Source organism: Bubalus bubalis, chromosome 13 (genome assembly GCF_019923935.1).
Source record: "Bubalus bubalis isolate 160015118507 breed Murrah chromosome 13, NDDB_SH_1, whole genome shotgun sequence".
NCBI classification, from domain to species: Eukaryota; Metazoa; Chordata; class Mammalia; order Artiodactyla; family Bovidae; genus Bubalus; species Bubalus bubalis.
Genome location: NC_059169.1, coordinates 62300030 through 62322137, shown reverse-complemented (window position 1 = coordinate 62322137; position 22108 = coordinate 62300030).

Genomic DNA, 22108 nt, shown 5'->3' with positions numbered 1-22108 from the left:
AGGACCAAAAAGAGCTTCCAATTAGTAATCCCATGATCAATTACCTACCTCCAAAATCTGTATGGGTCACACTCTTCCAACTATTATTCCAACTGCCCAGGAAGGTAATGATGTCACTTTTCTTCTGCCAGTTAAATGCCATTACTTGGCTTGGGCATCTAGGTGCTTCCCAATCCCACTGAGTTTATGAGACCACAACTCTGGCAAAACCTCTTTGTGACCCCATGGATTATACTCTCCATGGAATTCTCTAGGCCAGAGTACTAGAGTGGGTAGCCTTTCCCTTCTCCAGGGGATCTTCCCAGCCCAGGAATCGAACCCAGGTCTCCCACATTGCAGGCAGATTCTTTACCAGCTGAGCCACAAGGGAAGCCCAAGAAGCCTGGAGTGGGTAGCTTATCCCTTCTCCAGTAGATCTTCCTGACCCAGGAATCGAACTGGGGTGTCCTGCATTGCAGGTAGATTCTTTACCAACTGAGCTATCTGGGAAGCCCATTGCCATTTCAGCCTACAGAAAAGAACCCCTGAATCACTTCTCAAAATTACTCACCTCATTGACACATTACTCAAGACCCTGGTAAAGACAGTTTCATCTGAAACCTCGAGGAGGGCACCGTGATTGAAGTCATACTTGTTTAATCCACTCAAGCACTTCTATCTTTGACAGATGTAGGCTACATTACACCAAGTATTTTCTGATAGATCAAGCTTACTTACTCTAGATCTCTGTGAACCCATTTTCGTTCAACCAGCCAAGTCAACATTTAAAACTATTTCTAGTAATTTGGTCCAGCAACAAGATACAGAATCTCTGAAGTGTGGGCTTGCATTGATAAATCCAGTCTGATCTGTAATTATGCTCTCCTCTCCTTGATAGGGCTTCCTCAGAATTAATTTCCCTGCAGATTTTGCTGATGTGAACTAGCAAAGACCTGCAGTTCTTTTCTTAACATTACCTTTTACTCCTAGGTTTGCCTTGCAATTTCCCAAGTCCCTACTCCTCCACCACCCACACTCACAGCATGTACTCTTGTTCCAGGCTGAGAGACATCACAAGGGTGGGTGAGTGCAGAGGGAAGAACTGCTTCCCACAAGGCAACCCCCTCAAGGAAAGGTACTGTGAAATAAGTTTCCTTTACTTTCTGAAGTCAATGATGCTTATAGAAATATTTTTGCACATTTTTCACAGAATTTTCAGGTGTTCCGAACTGAGAGGATTACTCTAGATAGCAAAGCCACCATATTTCTGGAAAATTCTCCTATAACATTTAATGCTAGTAATCATTCTCTTCTTTTGAAAATCCCCCTCCTTCCATATGTGCTTTCATTCTCCAAATTTTTCCTCTCTTCCTTAGTGTCTGAACATTCTTCAACATTGAAAATGATCTCTTCTCTATCTTCTTATCTCTTTTCAGTTTCAACTACTTGCTCTCATCTATAGCCACATGCCTAGGTTTTATCTCTTCTGAACTCCAACCCCACATTTCCAACTACATGTCAGACATCTCAAAGTTGCCACTGAAAAAGAATACCTCTATCTTTGGTATTCCATGTCTTCCAACAGAACAAGCTCACATCATCTAGGCTGGGTTCTTGGAGTCATATTTGAGTTATTCTCCTGCATTCACTATGCCAATTCCTTTCCAATATTTCTGGAAATTCTCTAGTATCTATCCCATTTCTTTGATTAAATAATTTTCTGCTTTTCAAAGGCTTCCCACTGCTTTGAGGAAAAAAATTCTATAAACTTCAGGCTATCAGTGATCCATCCAGTCTTTCCCCAGCCCCACCACTCTGTAAGCAGATTTCTAGTTGACCCTTTGACCCACCACCCATACTCCCCAAAGCAAGGTGCCTCCCCACAGGCACATTCTATTTCTTACATTCACTCTTCTTGAATTCACTGTATCATCTCGGATATGTTACTACCTCCATCTTGTAATTACCATTCCTCCCCTTTCAGCTGGCCTAAGTAAATAATCCAAGAACTAAAGGATACAGTAAGGGGAAAAAAAACAACAGAGGGAGAGATTTCAACAATTAGATGTTTATGAGGTCATGGATAGAGGAACTGAGGCTTAGCAAGCTACTTTCCTGGCTAAGTCACAGGAGTGAGGAGGGGAGAAAACTATAAAAACCTGGAGATATATGTCTCAAAGACACAGAACAAAGGAATTCTGTGCCCCGTGCCCAGTAGAACCATGAATATTTGCAAGATCCCAGGGTTCCCAATCTCAGCATACATGGGAGAACAGAGTAGACACAGCAATGAAGTGAGAAACCTGAAACAGGAGCCTTAAGTGGTCTCATAGAGGGCTGGGATGCACATTCAGCATCAAACAAAAGAATTATTCCACTGCACTAAAGAAGCAAATAACATGACCGAGGGGACTCAGCATTGAAACCTCCTCTGTGACTGAGAAAGTTGAAACAAGGAAGACACAGCAACTGCCTGTGTGAAATGACCCAAAATCAATGGGAATAAGGGTGTCTCAACCGAAGCCAGAATGGCTTGATGACAAAGACTCACACAGCATATAGCCCTTCTCAGTGACTGAACATCACAAAGCCTCTCTGCCTTCTTCCAAATCCCTCTCTCCTCCCATGAACACAGCCTGGGTTGGGGAGGAGATGGGTGCTAAATTGATGAAGATGTAACATCTACTACCTAGCAGAGTATGAACCATGAATGGAAACTAAACTCAGTTACAAAAAATAGTTATTTTTAATCATTTGATTTTATGTTTCAGATTCGTATCTGCATACATGTATTATGTGTATGTGTATATATAAATTTTTTTCAGTCACAGGTCACCAATGTATGTCTTAGTCCACTGACTGTTATAACAAAATACTACAGACTGGGTGACTTATCAACAAGAGAAATGTGTTTCTGACATTTCTGAAGGCGGGGAAGTCCCAGATCAAGGCACCAATAGATTCAATGTCTGGTGAGGTCTTGCTTCCTGGTTCATTGATGACAGTCTTCTCCCTGTGTCTTCACATGAAAGAAGGAGCAAGGGAGCTCCCTGAGATCTCTTTTGAAAGGACACTAATCCCATTCCTCAGTGCTCTACCCTTATGACCTAATCACCTCCCAAAAGACCCAACTCCAAAATATTGTCACATAGGGGATTAGATTTCAACATATGAATCTGGTGGAGAGGGGAACACAAACATTCAGCCCATAACAATGTGGTTATAATATCATGACAAAAATAATCTGTCAGTAAAAAGGAGTTTGTTAGTCATGTATGGATGTTAGAGTTGGACTATATAAAGAAAGCTGAGCACCGTAGAATTGATGCTTTTGAACTGTGGTGTTGAAGAAGACTCTTGAGAGTCCTTTGTACTGTAAGGAGATTAAACCAGTCCATCCTAAAGGAAATCAGTTCTGAATATTCATCAGAAGGACTGATGCTCAAGCTGAAACTCCAATACTTTGGCCACCTGATGAGAAGAACTGACTCCTTGGAAAAGACCCTGATGCTGTGAAAGATTGAAGGCAGGAGCAGAAGGGGACAACAGAGGATGAGATGGTTAGATGGTACCACCAACTCAATGGACATGAGTTTGAGTGAGTTCCAGGAGTTGGTGATGGACAGGGAGGCCTGGCATGCTGCAGTCCATGGGGTTGCAAAGAGTCAGACACGACTGAGTAACTGAACTGAAAAAGGAGTTTGTGGTTAGAAGGAACATCATTGTAAATACTCCTAGATGCAACATCAAAACCAACTAACAGACAAAACAAACCAAAATTCTCTGTGGGAAGCATTATTCTTGAGGACCTCCAGGAAGTCATTTTCACAACCCTTCTTGAAAAATTCATTTAAGAATTTATTATAGATAAGAGAATCTGACAGTCATTTGCAAATTCCACTCTATGATGAAATTGTGCAGCTGGAAACTTGAGGAATGAACTAAGATTTTACATTTTAGACCTTAGAAGTGACTTCAAAACAGCAACCCTCATTATATCTTTGGACCCTGATTTTCCTATTCCCTATCTAATTTCAGGACATTAAATTGCCAGTTGTTAAAAACAGATAAAAGTATTCAGAAATTTAAGACACAACTATCAAAGGTATGAATCAAAACATACACATATCAAAATACAAAATGTTAAAAGTACATAATCATATATGACATAACTACAAGTATTATGCATTATATATTTATATATACATTCTAACTTTTTTATATCAATAATTGTCTCATTTTAAAAATATTTAAAATATCAAGATATGTTGACATATGTCTACATGTGTACATGAATCAGTGGGAGACATACTGATTTATATAAAATCATTGACAAAAGCAGCTTATTGAGGCAGAAAGTCAGCAGAAAATATAAGAACACATCTAATTATAAAGGATGGGAGCTATAAATGAAAAGATTTGCATAAAGATACTGAAGCTGAATTAAGTCAAGGGAAGTCTCTAAGCTCTTTTTTCAAAAATAACTTAAATATAGTTCTCTGCAATTATATTTCACAATATATTAATTCTCTCTCCCTAAGGGATTCCATTTTGCATGGAACCTAAATAAACTTCTTGACAAAACTCTGCTGATATTGGATTTAATTATCAGACCTAATTCTTCAGTACTGGAAGTAAACCAAAGGACTGGGGGGAAATGTTGAATAGAGATCTGAGTGACCTGGCTAACTGGAAGGGAACAACACTTTTGATTAATTAAAAGGACAAGCACTTCATCTTAAAATGTCCAAAGGTGATATACATAGAAATAAATAAATCTATAACACTGTTTGATAGCACTTCTCCAGTAACCCTGTGGAGTATCTTTTCATATTATAACATGTGAAATATCAAGAAGCATATTTTTGCAGGCATTTTTCTACATCTAAAGTAAAACTTAAAGTTTTTTAGAGCCTTTAGAATAAGCATTTCTACTTCTTGTAAAAAAAATTTCTTACATTTTCAGGGTTACTTTTACTGTAAAGGTCACCAACTGTAATTGGTTGCAGTATTTTGTATGGCACAGTTGGAGTTGGCAAGAGATTGTTAAGTGAAAAATCACTTTTGGAGCTTCTAAAAGGAGTTGTGTTTGTCCTTACAAGATGAACTGCCTCCATAGCAATGAACTACAATGATTTGACGTTCAAACATATAGAAACGTTCATTCTTCCCTTTGCAAAGCCAACCTGCAATCAGCATTAATTAATAATTAATAATAATGCTTGTTAAAAAAGAGACCACTTTACTGATATTATTAATTCAATGCTATGTTAAAATCAAGTTTATTATTACTTCCCTAACAAATCTTGAAATTAACATATAGTCTTTAACTGCTATATTTCACTTACACAGCAGTATGTTTTTAAATAGCATATGATTTGTTTGAATATGTTTCTCAAATAATGAGAGAGAGGAGAAAAGGGTTTGGCTACTTTAATAAGCCACTGCAGGGCTTATTTATTTTATGAAAATGAAGTATCACTAACCAGGAAGAGGTTATTTAAAGAGCTGTAAAATGGTTGTTGCCAAAGTAACCTCCCCCTGATTTGAGGCAAATCGTGACAGGCAAATCATGCCACAGACAAACATAACACAGCTCATTTCTCTTTCTTCTCTCCTTGCTGGAGCCTAGAGGGAAAGAACAAGCAGTTTCTCTATCCTCAGAGCTGCCTGGACCACATATGGAGTCATCTGTCACTTTAAGAAGCTGAGGGATAACGAGGTGCACATCCAGAGACAGGCAACCAGCAGGACAAGGAGCCTGGAGATCAAGTCACAGGATGAAAACCTGCAGTACCTGGGAATGTCTAGTTTGGAGAGGAGGACAATCAAGAATTACAAAAACTAATTTCAATATTTAGAGCTCTGTAATATAGAATATGTCTTAAAAAGTGTTTGTGTGGTGGCAGACAACATACATCTGCATCTAAGCAAGTGTCTGAGGGCAGCCCCCAGCCCAGCTCCAAGCAGTCACGAACTTCTGTCCTCCTCCACATCCCCTGATTTTCTTGTGGGGGACTTAGTTACCTCAGGGTTCTCCCTTGGCTCTTTTCCCGCATCCAAAAAATAGATGTACAAAAATATATAGAAATAGAAACATAGTCTTATTCAGCCATCATTATACAAGGGACGGTGTTTGCTTGGCCTGTCTATAGGAGATTTTATTACTTATGTCAAACCATAAATATATACATGTACAATATGTATATATATCATATATATATAATGTTTTGATTATAAACATATTTCATGTTCCTTATAGGGAAAAATTAGAAAATGTAAAATACAGGAATTATGTATAGTCTTACTACCTAATCACTGCTAAAATTGTGCTTATTTTCCTCATGACTTTTCTCGCCCAGTATTTTAATAAAGCTGTGATTTTTGCATACAGTTGCTTTCATATGCAAGTCTCTTCACTCATTAAAACACAAAGATTTTGTGTTATAAAAATACTTTAAAATATTCAATAATTTTATAGTTTTACCTTATATTATTTTTCTATTCTATCTTTTTGGAGCATTTATAATTATCCCTATTATAAATATATTATAATTATCCCTATTATAAATATATTAGGGCTTTCCTAGTAGCTCAGATGCTAAAGCATTTGCCTGCCAATGCAGGAAACATGGGTTCAATCCCTGGGTCGGGAAGATCCCCTGGAGAAGGAAATGGCAACCCACTCCAGTATTCTTGCCTGGAGAATTTTATGGCCAGAGGAGCCTGCCAGGCTACAGTCCACGATATCACAAAGGGTCAGAAATGACTGAGCAACTAACACACGTATAAATATATTGGATTAATTTGTTATTAATCCATCTATTTTTTTTCCCCTCAAAATTCTTTTTTTGCCTCATGACCCTCTCTTTTAATCATGTAGGGAAAGGACTGTTTCAGGGAAAGGACTGTTTCAGGGAAAGGACATCTTAGGGAAAGGATGAGAGGGCAGGTGAAAATAGTTCATCCTTAGCTTCCAAGTTTTAAAGCAGACTTCTGAAACTTGCAGCAAAAAAAAAAAAGCAAAAAGATATTTTTTTAGTCTCAAAAGCCTGACTTTTGAGTAGCAAATAAAACCATAATGTCATGAACAATAAACTTGAAAGTATGTGAAATTAGGCAAAGTAGTTTAGAAGGGATAACAATTTATGAGGAAAGAAGTATGAAGTATAAGAGGAAAGCTAGAGAGTTAGATGGCACAGGTCTCTGAAAACAGATTCTGAACATTATCACCAGGGCCAAAACTCTTGGTAGTGGGTGAGGGGAAAGAATCCCAGATAGGTTTGGGGATCTGAGCATAGAGACCAGTGCCCAGTTCCAATAGAGACTATGCAAGACGTAAGCCATAATGGGGTCCCTTTATCACCATGGCGAGGTGACAGCAGGTAGAGACGATAGCATGAGAGGCACCTGAGAAAACTCCACAGAGCAAAATTCTGCGTGTGCCTCCTTGAGAGGTGGGGTGGGGGGGGTCACTGAAAGAGAACATACACACTCATCACATCCCAGTGGCTGAAGGGCATGCTGTTCCCAGTCTTTACAGACTTCCAACTAGGAAGACTGACAATGAAGAAGCTATTACAACAAATTACTGCGGTCACTATGACAAGGGAGGAGTCCTAACCTACTCTTCTAGGAAAAACAGCAGTGACTCAGAATTAGTAGACGTAAGGAAAGGAAAAGTATCCCAGAGAAAGAAAACAGCTTATCCAAAGTGCCAGGAGTTAGAGAAGGATGATGTGGCCACCCACTGCCAAGCATGCATTCAGCATTTGAGGACATATATTATGTGTGTTATAAATGGAGTTTCAAATTCAGAGGCTGTGATGCCATAGTTTAAAGAAAAAGGTAGGACTAAGAACTCATACTGGAAAAATAAATTCTGTGAACAACACTTTCTCCTCCATATTTAATAGCCTACTGTTTTGAATTTTTTATTTCCACTTAAATAGGTAAAGAGATACCTCTTTTTTCCATGATTGGAAAAGAGACAGCTAACTGCCTGTCTCGATATTCATTTTTCACTTTTTCTGATAAAAAAAAAAAAGAATTACTCAGTTACAGTCATATGCCTGGTTTTTCTCCAACCCAAGATGTGACCAACAGAAATAAATTCCAAACGTTCAGAAGTAAAAGTATAGAAGGTACCTCTAAGAACTCTTTAAACTTTCCTTCTTTCTGCTGCCATACAAGAATATGACCATGATGTCCAGATCTCCAGCTGCCATCTTGAAATATAAGGACAAAGTATGTACTCTAGGGCTTGTATTAATAGAATTAAGACTGTGAAGTATCCTGACTATCAATAATCGTTTAAAACCACAAGATTAGCCTACTAAATTGCTTTTACTTCAGAGAAATAAATTGTCATGTTTAACCATTGTTATTATTTTATTTTTGGCTGTATATGCAACCAAACCTAATCCTATCTAATCCTAATACAATATGGTAAGGAGTTGATTTAGGATAGCTGAGAAGTGTTCTAAATTTATAGCAAGGTCCAAAACACAAATCAGATAACTGTAAAGGTAAAAAGAAACCTAGAAGTCATTTGGTCTGTTTTGTAAACCAATCATTCTCGGGAGTAAGGCTGTTCAAAGGCTCCTCCTCACAAGATTTTGTCAAAGTTTAAGCTTCTCAAATGGTCATGATCCAGTCCTTTCTACCTCTCCATCCTGATTTCCATAGAAATTATGTTCAGGAATTACCAAATATTTTCAGTATCTGATACAACATGTACATCATTAAGCCCATGTGGTTATTTTGTACTGTTCTTTCTGTTAAAAATATGCTTCCCTTGCTTAGCCATCTTGCTCAGAAATCTTCTCCATGAGAGCTGCCTACCTCCAACTACCAGGCACTGATTGCTTCTTCCTTTGTACTGAAAAGTGAAAGTGAAAGTCCTTCAGTTGTGTCCGACTCTCTGCGACCCCATGGACTATACAGTCCAAGGAATTATCCAGGCCAGAATACTCGAGCGGCTAGCCCTTCCTTTCTCCAGGGGATATTCCCAACCCAGGGATTGAACCCAGGTTTTCTGCATTGCAGGCAGATTCTTTACCAGCTAGCCACAAGGGAAGCCCAAGAATACTGGATTGGTAGCCTATCACTTCTCTAATGGATCTTCCAAATCCAGGAATCAAACCCTGTCTGCTGCATTGCAGGCAAATTCTTTACCAACTGAGTGATCAATGAAGCCCTTTGTACTAACTTTATAATATATATATATATATTTTTATCTAATATTAATATATGTAAATAAGTATTTACCATCTAATGTAATATTGTTTATTTCTGTATTCCTGGTGTCCAGCAGAGTAATATATAGTAGGTGCTGAATAACTAATTATTGAGTTGACTTGCATTTCTGATTAAGAAATTAAGGACTTTGAAAAAGTAATCAAACTAGGTATTAACAGAGCAAAGAAAACAAAAGTTTACATTGTAAGTCAAAAAATGAAACCAAAGTATCATTTTTATATCTGATAAAGGTCAAGTTGGAAGATCCATCTTACATCTTGGGACTCACTAACAATGAAGTCCAGAATCGGGCAGACTTACCCAGTTAGGCACAGAAGCACTGGACCAGGGTAGGACTCCCCATATGGAATAATGGAGGAGCAGGTATGCTCATTTCCAAGTGGAGAAAGACAGGAGCTGAGCTGAGCATGCAATTATTCCTTCAAAATGGACTCAGAGGCTAAGAATCTTCTCAGAGGCAGGGTGATTGATGGCATAGAGGGAAGCCCAGAACTTTAACTACTTGAGCTCCTCTCACAAGAACAAAGCACTGGGAGTAGGGAGGAGGCACAATCCCCAGATTTTGATTCCCTTAACTCATGGGGCTTGAGCAAGAAGCTGTGGATACAAAGAATCAATTAAAAATCTATAATAGGAATAGGAGAGAGCTTTACTCAAGCCACACTGAGGACTACAGCCCAGAAAAGAGCTTCTCAGTAACTCTGAGGCAACTGCTCTGAAGAGGTAGAAGAGTCAGTACACATATAAATTTTTTGGCTGGGAAATACACATAGTCAAATATATATCTTGGTAATAAATTACTGCTAATCACAAAGAACAGATATCTCAACTTAGTGATTTAGTGTTTTTCTAGGTATAGAAGGATGCAAGAATCTGGGGTCATTTAAATTTTTCCTCAGAGATGGATCTTAACTTTTTAGGAGCTCCAATATATCTAAAGGGCAGAGTGCTTCAACCTGTTTTTTTCTTGTTCTTTTCCATTCCTGAATTCCCCTCAGGGCAAACTGCCAGTGGGGTGACTGCAGTGAGTTGTGATTTAACCTTTTGTATGACTGAATGACAACCAACACTCTTTTCTTTAATGGTTAAAGTAGATGTACATGTATGTTTGATGTGCTGTAAGACAAGCTGTTTTAAGTCAGCATAAAGTTCAAGCCAAATCATGTTATAAACCCAAAATGATTTCCTCATACCTCAATATGTGGAAATTTATTCCATCAAAACCTATGGTCAGCAAGAGTTGTAGCTGTCTCCCTCAAGAGACCTCTCATGTGGCCACCTTCATGAGACCAAACTCTACACCAGTCTCTCTTCTTTTGGGTTTCATCCTGGATCTAGTAGCAGGCAGCTTAAAAGTTGTCCCTTCAAGAATCTGAAATGGGTCAGATTTACACATTCAACTTAGAATTAACTTAGAATCCACTCTATACCAAAAGTTGAAAATGTATCCTCTATTTTCTGCCCCAAATTACATCCATATATGCTGTCCAATGTAGCATGACAAAGGTTCTGCAGAGATTAAATCCTATCTTGAAGATACTCTGATAATAAAATGTCTATAAAGTAATGCTTCAATTTGAGTGCAATTTCCTATTATTACATTCCAAGAAAGAAATTAAAGTCCAAAGACTAAATTCTTTTACAACTTGAAATTCAAATGCAAATCCAAGGGAACTAAAGTCTAAAATTAAATTCTTGTGTGTTAAAGTTCAATTACAAAACAAAAACCATTCCTACTTGTTATTGTACTGAGGCTCAGCAAAGGGTATTTTTCTGCCTAGGTAGAGTGGGGTCTATCCAGCAACTACAATAGTTTCTCTCTGGAATGGATTTGGAGTTTCCAAAGTCCCAGAAGTCATAGTAATTCAATTACTATGAATAGCTCCTAGACCCTCAGGAGCCTCACTTCTAAAGATCCCTAAGTCGCCCAGTCATGTCAGACTCTTTGCGACCCCACAGACTATACAGTCCGTGGAATTCTCCAGGCAAGAATACTGGAGTGGGTAGCCTTTCCCTTCTCCAGGGGATCTTCCTGACCTAGGGATCGAATCTGGGTCTCAGGCACTGCAGGCTGACTCTTAACCATTTGAGCCACCAGGGAAGCCCTAACAGTTAACAGGACACAGAAAATGATGACAGGCTTTTTTCAGATCCATCTAATTTGGGAAACAATCTCCTACCCTTAGATCAAAACTACATTCCCAGAACCAGGGCTACCAAGACTCTAAGAAAAATCTGATGATGTCTGAGAAAAAAAAGAAAATATTCTTGGATTCAACCTACTAGGAAGTCTGTCATTCAAGACTCACTGTCTGGATTCTATGACCTGTTTACTAAAGCCAAAGGAGGAAAATTCTCCCAACTCCCAACAAGAAGCTACTTTTGGAGAAGGCCATGGCAACCCACTCCAGTGTTCTTGCCTAGAGAATCCCAGGGATGGGGGAGCCTGGTGGGCTGCCGTCCTTGGGGTCGCACAAAGTCGGACACAACTGAAGCGACTTAGCAGCAGCAGCAGCAAGAAGCTACTTTGAGACTACACTTTCATTTAGCACTTTTATTTGTATTTACATTTTTGTGAGGAAAACAAAAAACAAAAAACTATGCTTCCTGCATCCTCAGTGTCATCTGAGGCATTTCTGCCTCCTTGCACATTTAGATTAACTGTAATGGGAGCAGCTCTAATAATAGGACTTCAAGTACCTTTCTTTCACATCCAGCATATCCAGGACCTCTTAATTCCATTTTCCCATTAAGCCTTGGGCCCCTAAACACTGCCCCAAGGACAGGTTCTAGAGTACCATGTCTCAGAAAAAGGTTTTTTTGGTCCTGTGCCACAGTGGCTGTCTCACTGCCTCTGGCTCTGGGACTGCCCGGGCAATGAAAGTCACCCCTAGAGAAAAGGTCCCCTACATTCCTCATTTGTTTTGGCTGAAGATCCACCCTGAACAGATTCCTGCACTAAGTGATTCTGATGCTTCTGAAGCTGTGCCCCTGGGGAAACTAGTTTTGAATGTCCCAGTGTCTGAGTAGTTTTTTTTGTTCAACTACATCTTTTTCTCAAATACTAGGACATACCATTGGTACTGAATTTCCCTCTGCTATTTCCCTACTAGTTTGAGGAATGCTATTCGAGCCTCTTAACAATGTAATCTACTTCTTAAAGTGGCCGCTTTCCTTCTCTAATCCATGTGGGAGCTAATGCTGCTTGCTGAAACTTGGCAATCTCTCTTCTATTTATTTCATCTTTGCGGTCCAGACAGCTATTTTTAAAACTACTCTGAATTCACCATCATCATCATCATAGAAAAGAAATCAGCAAGTTCTGGGTTCACTGTGCAAATTTTGTCTACCATACTCTCAATGAGATGGGTAATTTCTACCTAGAAATATTCTTCCATCAGATGACATTTAATCAAATCCTGGACCTGTTCTCTGATTGTCACATCTAGACGTCATCACATTTTTTCTCTACTTTCTTTTCGAATCCTCATTTCATAAATATATTGACAAAGGAAAGGGAGTTCCCTCAGAGAAATGGGAATTTCTGCCACCCTGTTTCAACTGTCTCAACACATCATCATCCATTTTTTTTGGAAACCCGCCTGAAATGTTTTGAATATTTCACAAGGATTTCATCCCTCAATTCTGCCCCAATTCTTTTTTATAACCACTTGGTATAGCTGTCCCACTCTTTTAAGGAGTGATTTGCCAACTGCTCCAAGTGAGGACCTGTGGCTTTTGGAAGTCATCCCTCAGTGGGTTGGCCTTTCTTGAGGGAATAACTCAGGTCTGCTGTTAAATTCGTTAGAATTCAGATTATTTCTGATCTAATAACATAAATATCTTTTCTTCTTTTCAAGCAGTGGGAATTTGAACAGTTTCAATCCCCTTTTATATTAGTCTAAGAAGAAAAGTTATGACCAACCTAGATAGCATATTGAAAAACAGAGACATTACTTTGCCAACAAAGGTCCACCTAGTCAAGGCTAAGATATTTCCAGTGGTCATGTATGGATGTCAGAGTTGGACTGTGAAGAAAGCTGAGTGCCGAAGAATTGATGCTTTTGAACTGTGGTGTTGGAGAAGACTCTTGAGAGTCCCTTGGACTGCAAGGAGATCCAACCAGTCCATTCTAAAGGAGATCAGCCCTGGGATTTCTTTGGAAGGAATGATGCTAAAGCTGAAACTCTAGTACTTTGGCCACCTCATGCAAAGAGTTGACTCATTGGAAAAGACTCTGATGCTGGGAGGGATTTGGGGACAGGAGGAAAAGGGGACGACAGAGGATGAGATGGCTGGATGGCATCACCAACTCAATGGACGTAAGTTTGAGTGAACTCCGGGAGACAGTGATGGACAGGGAGGCCTGGCGCGCTGCGATTCATAGGGTCGCAAAGAGTTGGACATGACTGAGCGACTGAACCTCATTTTTAAGATGCCATTTTCCTCTTTACTCTTCCTTAAAATAGATTTTAAAATCTCTTCCTCCAGCTTAATTGGTCTGTGTTCCTTTATTTTTTTAATCTTTCACTGCTTCTGAGTTTGATAGTAAAACTAAAGTACATTTTTGAAGCCACTGCCGCTTCTCCTGTTTTCCTAAGCAAATGAATTAAGAGGCAAACAATTCCAGGCACAGAGAATCTTTGTTTCTTTCTACCTTTGGGTTTGTAATCATGTCCTTTAGTTGATTTTCTATTTTAAAGGGATGGTGTTTTCTAATAAGGGCTCAAATCCCGTATTTGTTCATTCCATCAAATACAGGGGCAAGGGTGAAGTGACAATTTGGGTCTCAGCTATCAAGCCAGGATTACAGGTTATGACATTAACACAGAGCCAACTTGAGATTCTGTGATATGACAGTGAGTCTGTTGGAGGAAGTGTCACATGAAATCAAGGTTTGTCAGTCCCTCCAGAGGGCCCTCCTTGATCCTGAAGTAGAAAGAGAACCTAGAAATTCCAATCAAGATCATCTAGATAGCCTTGGTACTAACTGTCTAAAGCTAGAGCATCTCTAGTGTTCTGTTCACAGGCAGAATTTAGCTGCCTTGCAGTTTATAAGTGGCAGATATTCTTTTAGCCAAAATGTGTCTAAGAGTTGTAAAACTCTTCTCTACAATGGAATCTTCACCTCAATCAAGGAAAAGTAAGGCCTATGCAGTAAGGAAAGTGGTCTACCTGAAGCCCCTAACAAGTTAAGAGTGTTGTCTTACTCTCTCACCTAAGTTGAGTAAGTCATAAGTCATAGTCACCTGTTAAGCTCAAAATACCTCATGACGGTTAAAGATTCTCAGAATACAGAAGTTCAAAGCCAAGTACAAAAGTATAAAAAACATATTTGGCCTCAAATAAGCATAACCAGGAAATTTTTTTTTTCCTCCTGAAGTAAAGTCCAAGACCCATTGGCAATGTGGGCCCTGGATGCACAATCTTCTCCCCCATTTCCTCCCTCGAAATTTTCTTACCTTTATTTCTGAATGTTGCTGGTAAATAAACCAAATTTGGAGATTTCTGAGGGCCCCTCCCCAATAAATAACACCCTTAATCTATATTCAGCTTAAAACAAGTTGAAAAGTACAATAAAACAGAAAAGTAGGAGGCCAAATATCACCTACTGATAGAGGGCAGGCTGCAGGATACAGTTCGTTGGGGGCTGAGGATGTCCAATGCTAGACACAGATAGGTCCTCCTGTATGTATTCAGGAAGCCTAATTAAGGTTTAGAACCAAGAACACCCATCTTCATTCCAAAAACAAAGAAAGTTGGAGCTAAGTCAAGCAGGTTTATTTATTCTTCCCAAAGTTAACAATCAAGTAAGACCTGATCTCTCTAAGAGCTGGATGAATAAAGGACAGAAAGAGATCTCAAATGATATTAATACATTAATAGATCTTACTTCACAGGAAGGAAATATCAGAAATGGGGAATAATTATTCCAAGGTAACAATGCCTAGAAACAAGGTTAAATTCTTTGCTCACTGGTTTTCATACTGAGAGCAAGTTTTCTCAAGATATTTGTGAATTCTGATAGGATAATATTCCCATATTGCATTACAATTTAATAAAACCTACTCCAAATATTAGTGTTTCACAATATCAATGTTAATTCATTCTCATGAAATTTGATATCAGAAAGTCAATTTTGGAATTCAGTCTTCTTCAATTCCATAATTTGGGGAATATATTCCTAGTAGGTCTGTTATTTAAATGTCTGGAAATTGATTTCCCACAAGATTATGGGCCAGATTATTACCTACCAACTAATTTCCCAAAGGCTCAACTTCAGTAGGAATAAGTGCTTGAAGCATATGTGTAAATGGCTTAAGGACGACCTTACACAAAAATATTTAATGGTTCAGTTCAGTTCAGTCGCTCAGTCGTGTCTGACTCTTTGCGACCCCATGAATCACAGCACGCCAGGCCTCCCTGTCCATCACCAACTCCCGGAGTTCACTCAGACTCACGCCCATCGAGTCAGTGATGCCATCCAGCCATCTCATCCTCTGTCGTCCCCTTCTCCTCCTGCCCCCAATCTCTCCCAGCATCAGAGTCTTTTCCAATGAGTCAACACTTCGCATGAGGTGGCCAAAGTACTGGAGTTTCAGCTTTAGCATCATTCCTTCCAAAGAAATCCCAGGGCTGATCTCCTTCAGAATGGACTGGCTGGATCTCCTTGCAGTCCAAGGGACTCTCAAGAGTCTTCTCCAACACCACAGTTCAAAAGCATCAATTCTTCGGCACTCAGCTTTCTTCACAGTCCAACTCTCACATCCATACATGACCACTGGAAAAACCATAACCTTGACTAGAACGAACCTTTGTTGGTAAAGTAATGTCTCTGCTTTTGAATATGCTATCTAGGTTGGTCATAACTTTCCTTCCAAGGAGTAAGCATCTTTTAATTTCATGGCTGCAGTCACCATCTGCAGTGATTTTGGAGCCCAAGAAACTAAAGTCTGACACTGTTTCCACTGTTTCCCCATCTATTTCCCATGAAGTGATGGGACCAGATGCCATGATCTTCGTTTTCTGAATGTTGAGCTTTAAGCCAACTTTTTCACTCTCCTCTTTCACTTTCATCAAGAGGCTTTTTAGTTCCTCTTCACTTTCTGCCATAAGGGTGGTGTCATCTTCATATCTGAGGTGATTGATATTTCTCCCAGCAATCTTGATTCCAGCTTGTGTTTCTGCCAGTCCAGCGTTTCTCATGACGTACTCTGCATATAAGTTAAACAAACAGGGTGACAATATACAGCCTTGACATACTTCTTTTCCTATTTGGAACCAGTCTGTTGTTCCATGTCCAGTTCTAACTGTTGCTTCCTGACTTACATATAGGTTTCTCAAGAGGCAGGTCAGGTGGTCTGGTATGCCCATCTCTTTCAGAATTTTCCACAGTTTATTGTGATCCACACAGTCAAAGGCTTTGGCATAGTCAAGAAAGCAGAAATAGATGTTTTTCTGGAACTGTCTTGTTTTTTCCATGATCCAGCGGATGTTGGCAATTTGATCTCTGGTTCCTCTGCCTTTTCTAAATCCAGCTTGAACACCTGGAAGTTCTCAGTTCACGTACTGTTGAAGCCTGGCTTGGAGAATTTTGAGCATTACTTTACTAGCGTGTGAGATGAGTACAATTGTGCAGTAGTCAGAGCATTCTTTGGCACTGCCTTTCTTTGGGATTGGAATGAAAACTGACCTTTTCCAGTCCTGTGGCCACTGCTGAGTTTTCCAAATTTGCTGGCATATTGAGTGCAGCACTTTCACAGCATCATCTTTCAGGATTTGAAAGAGCTCAACTGGAATTCCATCACCTCCACTAGCTTTGTTCATAGTGATGCTTTCTAAGGCCCACTTGACTTCACATTTCAGAATGTCTGGCTCTAGGTGAGTGATCACACTATTGTGATTATCTGGGTCATGAAGATCTTTTTTGTACAGTTCTTCTGTGTATTCTTGCCACCTCTTCTTAATATCTTCTGCTTCTGTTAGGTCCATACCATTTCTGTCCTTTATAGAGCCCATCTTTGCATGAAATGTTCCCTTGGTATCTCTAATTTTCTTGAAGAGATCTCTAGTCTTTCCCATTCTGTTGTTTTCCTCTATTTCTTTGCATTGACCGCTGAGGAAGGCTTTCTTTTCTCTTCTTGTTATTCTTCAGAACTCTGCATTCAGATGTTTATATCTTTCCTTTTCTCCTTTGCTTTTCGCTTCTCTTCTTTTCACAGCTATTTGTAAGGCCTCCTCAGACAGCCATTTTACTTTTTTGCATTTCTTTTCCATGGGGATGGTCTTGATCCCTGTCTCCTATACAATGTCACGAACCTCTGTCCATAGTTCATCAGGTACTCTATCAGATCTAGTCCCTTAAATCTATTTCTCACTTCCACTGTATAATCATAAGGGATTTGATTTAGGTCATACCTGAATGGTCTAGTGGTTTTCCCTACTTTCTTCAATTTAAGTCTGAAATTGGCAATAAGGAGTTCATGATCTGAGCCACAGTCAGCTCCTGGTCTTGTTTTTGTTGACTGTTATTACAGGTTCTCCATCTTGGCTGCAAAGAATATAATCAATCTGATTTCAGTGTTGACCTGAGAACCCTATGAACAGTATGAAAAGGCAAAACGATAGGATACTGAAAGAGGAACGCCCCAGGTCGGAAGGTGCCCAGTATGCTACTGGAGATCAGTGGAGAAACAACTCCAGAAAGAATGAAGGGATGGAGCCAAAGCAAAAACAATACCCAGTTGTGGATGTGACTGGTGATAGAAGCAAGGTCCGATGCTGTAAAGAGCAATATTGCATAGGAACCTGGAATGTCAGGTCCATGAATCAAGGCAAATTAGAAGTGGTCAAACAGGAGACGGCAAGAGTGAACGTCGATATTCTAAGAATCAGCGAACTAAAACGGACTGGAATGGGTGAAATTTAACTCAGACGACCATTATATCTACTACTATGGGCAGGAATCCCTCAGAAGAAATGGAGTAGCCATCATGGTCAACAAGAGAGTCCGAAATGCAGTACTTGGATGCAATCTCAAAAACGACAGAATGATCTCTGTTCGTTTCCAAGGCAAACCATTCAATATCACAGTAATCCAAGTCTATGCCCCAACCAGTAACGCTGAAGAAGCTGAAGTTGAACGGTTCTATGAAGACCTACAAGACCTTTTAGAACTAACACCCAAAATAGATGTCCTTTTCATTATAGGGGACTGGAATGCAAAAGTAGGAAGTCAAGAAACACCTGGAGTTTTGGCAAGGCAAATTTGGCCTTGGAATACAGAATGCAGCAGAGCACAGGCTACTAGAGTTTCGCCAAGAAAATGCACTGGTCATAGCAAACACCCTTTTCCAACAACACAAGAGAAGACTACACATGGACATCACCAGATGGTCAACACCAAAATCAGATTGATTTAATGGTTAGACGCATTGTATTATCAACTAAAGAATTCAATCTTTGTAAAGCAGGAGATAGGCAGTGAGGAAAAATTACGAACAGATTTTCCTTTCCTTTCCAACATGAGGAAGTTGACTTCTTTTAACCATTCAAATGTCGTTTTTGCCTGACCTTTGTGTAAAGACAGCAGATACCTATGTTATGCACTCAACTTATTCAAGACATAGCATTACATTTATACACATGTTCTTTAACAATCACTTATTTTCAATGTATAGGTCTTGAGCAGTTTATTAATTTATTACTATTTTAGATTTTTTGATGTATTGTAAATGGAATTATTTAAACCTTATATTCCAGTAATTTACTTCAATTACATAAAAATACAATTAGTTTTTGTATATTGACTTTATATCTTGTAAGCTTGCTAAATTCACTTATTTCTTAAAGGAACTGTTTAGGTTTTTTAGGTAAACAATAATTTCATCTGCTAAAAAAAACAATTTTCCTCCAATTGTTTTGTTTTCTTATGCCTGTTATGTATTTTACTTCCCTTATAAACTGACTAGTTAAAGGCTAAAAGGCTTGGGGGGAAAATGTAATTACTTTGAAATGCAGCAAAAATATAAGACGACTAAAGAATGGAGGGATGGATAGATATGTGATAAAGCAAATGCAGTTACATGTCCACTATAAAATACTGGTATGAATTTTGTCATTTTTTTTTTTCAATTTTCTGTTAAGTTGGAAACTTTAATAAGATGATATTATGGAAAATAAAAACCAAAGCAAGAATCTAATTTTGAGAGAGGGTCTTAGGACAAGAGAGACAAGGATAGAAGACATTGTAGGTTTCTACAGACGAGTGAAAATCAGTAAAAATCCAAGGCATGGGATTACAAACAGATGAACAGCTTCTCTACTGTATCAAGAGAAAATATGAATGCACAGAGTAAACAGGATACATACAAATAAACATATAGTAATACAGGATACATACATATTGTTTTGGTAGTTGGCTATAAGGAGATAAGGTTATCTGCTCTAAACGAAGTTTTGGCAAAGGCATTAAAGAGACTTGATCAGAGAAACGTTGAGTTTGCTGGGCAGTATTAAGGGCCTATTTCTTGGTTGGTGGCTGTGAATGTTATTAGAGGGGAGTCTGTGCTCACCTACCTAGATCCAGTTTCTTCATCTATAAAACAGGATAATAAAGGACAACTTCAAGATTAAGAGAACTAAATAACAGAATCCCTGTAAAGAATCTAACCCAGTGCCTCATATAATGGTATTTAATGTTATTCTGGAAAGACTGTGAAGCTCTTTCCATGCCTACTGCTGTAAATTATCTTGCACAGCTGCACTTTAGGAAGTTGCTAAAGTTTCTTATGCTGCTATCTAACAGAGACAGTAACTTTAGTAAGCAATCAGCATCAAAAGAGCTGAAACAGGCACAGAAAGTACCAAGCTACAAACGTACCCTACAGTGTCCGTAACCAGCATTAGGCTGTAATTTAAACATGAGTTAAGGTTTTTAAGGATCACTTTTCCTTTACTGAGAGGAAAGCAATTTATTTTTAAGTCTGCATACTACAAACACCTGATAAAGAACACCTCATGATAACATTTCATATTTCCACAAATTTCCATAGGAACTGTAAACGGGAAAGAAACCTAAGAGCAAACAGCTAGTAAAATTTAGTTCATCAATTTAAAAAACATGATGACTGTGGCTTTGTAGTAGAGCCTGAAGTCAGGTAGGTTGATTCCTCCAGTTCCATTCTTCTTTCTCAAGATCGCTTTGGCTATTCGAGGTTTTTTGTTTTTCCATACAAATTGTGAAATTATTTGTTCTAGCTCTGTGAAGAATGCTGTTGGTAGCTTGATAGGGATTGCATTGAATCTATAGATTGCTTTGGGTAGTATACTCATTTTCACTACATTGATTCTTCCAATCCATGAACATGGTATATTTCTCCATCTGTTAGTGTCCTCTTTGATTTCTTTCACCAGTGTTTTATAGTTTTCTATATAGGTCTTTAGATTCTTTAGGTAGATATATTCCTAAGTATTTTATTCTTTCCGTTGCAATGGTGAATGGAATTGTTTCCTTAATTTCTCTTTCTGTTTTCTCATTATTAGTGTATAGGAATGCATGGTACTGGCACAAAGACAGAAATATAGATCAATGGAACAAAATAGAAAGCCCAGAGATAAATCCACGCACATATGGACACCTTATCTTCGACAAAGGAGGCAAGAATATACAATGGATTAAAGACAATCTCTTTAACAAGTGGTGCTGGGAACTCTGGTCAACCACTTGTAAAAGAATGAAACTAGAACACTTTCTAACACCATACACAAAAATAAACTCAAAATGGATTAAAGATCTAAACGTAAGACCAGAAACTATAAAACTCCTAGAGGAGAACATAGGCAAAACACTCTCTGACATACATCACAGCAGGATCCTCTATGACCCACCTCCCAGAATATTGGAAATAAAAGCAAAAATAAACAAATGGGACCTAATTAACCTTAAAAGCTTCTGCACATCAAAGGAAACTATTAGCAAAGTGAAAAGACAGCCTTCAGAATGGGAGAAGATAATAGCAAATGAAGCAACTGACAAACAACTAATCTCGAGAATATACAAGCAACTCCTACAGCTCAACTCCAGAAAAATAAATGACCCAATCAAAAAATGGGCCAAAGAACTAAATAGACATTTCTCCAAAGAAGACATACAGATGGCTAACAAACACATGAAAAGATGCTCAACATCACTCATTATCAGAGAAATGCAAATCAAAACCACTATGAGGTACCATTTCACACCAGTCAGAATGGCTGCAATCCAAAAGTCTACAAGTAATAAATGCTGGAGAGGGTGTGGAGAAAAGGGAACCCTCTTACACTGTTGGTGGGAATGCAAACTAGTACAGCCACTATGGAGAACAGTGTGGAGATTCCTTAAAAAACTGGAAATAGACATGCCTTATGATCCAGCAATCCCACTGCTGGGCATACACACTGAGAAAACCAGAAGGGAAAGAGACACGAGTACCCCAATGTTCATCGCAGCACTGTTTATAATAGCCAGGACATGGAAGCAACCTAGATGTCCATCAGCAGATGAATGGATAAGAAAGCGGTGGTACATATACACAATGGAGTATTATTCAGCCATTAAAAAGAATACATTTGAATCAGTTCTAATGAGGTGGATGAAACTGGAGCCTATTATACAGAGTGAAGTAAGCCAGAAAGAAAAACACCAATACAGTATACTAACGCATATATATGGAATTTAGAAAGATGGTAACAATAACCCTGTGTACGAGACAGCAAAAGAGACACTGATGTATAGAACAGTCTTATGGACTCTGTGGGAGAGGGAGAGGGTGGGAAGATTTGGGAGAATGGCATTGAAACATGTAAAATATCATGTATGAAATGAGTT